The following is an 817-nucleotide window of genomic DNA, read 5'->3' as shown; positions in this document are numbered from 1 at the left end:
GAATATAATTTTTCGACACCATATATAGGATGTCTGACTCATATCACACCAGAGCTAACATATAGCTAGAATAGGTCGGGGTAAGTAATAGAATCGGTGTTTTTTTTTTAAACAGCCACGTAAAATTTTGAGATATTAACGATAAAAGATTTCTATTGAGCGGCAACCCACTGACCAATCAGCACGTATGCTGCGGTGAGACGAACGCTGTACGCGCTGTAGCATCGGCATGATAAGCTAGCCGGGCCAGCCTCCTGGCAACGCGTTTTCCTCGTTGTTAGGAGACTGGCTCGGCTAGGCTATCATGTCGATGCTATAACGCGTACAGCGTTCGTCTCACCGCAGCACATGTGCTGATTGTCCAGTGAGCTGCCGCTCGGTAGAAATCTTTTATCGTTAATATCAAAATCTTACGTGGTTTAAAAAAAGACACCGATTCTATTACTCACCCCGATCTATTCTAGCTATATGTTAGCATTGATACGGTACGAGTCAGACACCCTGTACACAAAAACATTAAGTTTATAGACTAGAAAGGTGCCTGCTCCTAGCACATACACACACACGCACGCACGCGCGCGCGCGCGCGCGCGCGCACACACACACTGCTCGTCCGCCGCCCGGGCGGGCTTGCGGTGTATGTATACAGGGTGTTCAAAAAGTCCCGGACCGGTGAAATATCTCGAAAACTAAGCATTTTAGAAAAAAATGTTTCAGATAAAAGTTGTGGCGTTTAAAAAGATGTATTTACTGATCACATCAGTTTGACCTTGGGTTGCGTAGCGAAGGTCAGGTCAAGGTCACATTAATTTTTTTA

General features: G+C 45.3%; 1 protein-coding gene and 1 long non-coding RNA gene across 5 annotated transcripts in view; one reads left to right on the top strand and one right to left on the bottom strand.

Moving 5' to 3' along the window:
• The window catches only part of LOC116852709 (mediator of RNA polymerase II transcription subunit 16), a 144,673-nt gene that overhangs the window by 17,605 nt on the left and 126,251 nt on the right, over positions 1–817 (top strand). The gene's annotated exons all lie outside the window — the stretch shown is intronic.
• LOC116852714 overlaps positions 1–817 on the bottom strand; it is a 12,520-nt gene that overhangs the window by 10,905 nt on the left and 798 nt on the right. The window lies entirely within an intron of this gene.

The sequence above is a fragment of the Odontomachus brunneus genome, unplaced genomic scaffold (genome assembly GCF_010583005.1).
Source record: "Odontomachus brunneus isolate Ranch 3 - 2012 unplaced genomic scaffold, Obru_v1 Obru_scaffold_250, whole genome shotgun sequence".
NCBI lineage: Eukaryota > Metazoa > Arthropoda > Insecta > Hymenoptera > Formicidae > Odontomachus > Odontomachus brunneus.
Note: the sequence above shows the minus strand (reverse complement) of the source record. Positions and strands in the feature narration are given on the sequence as shown.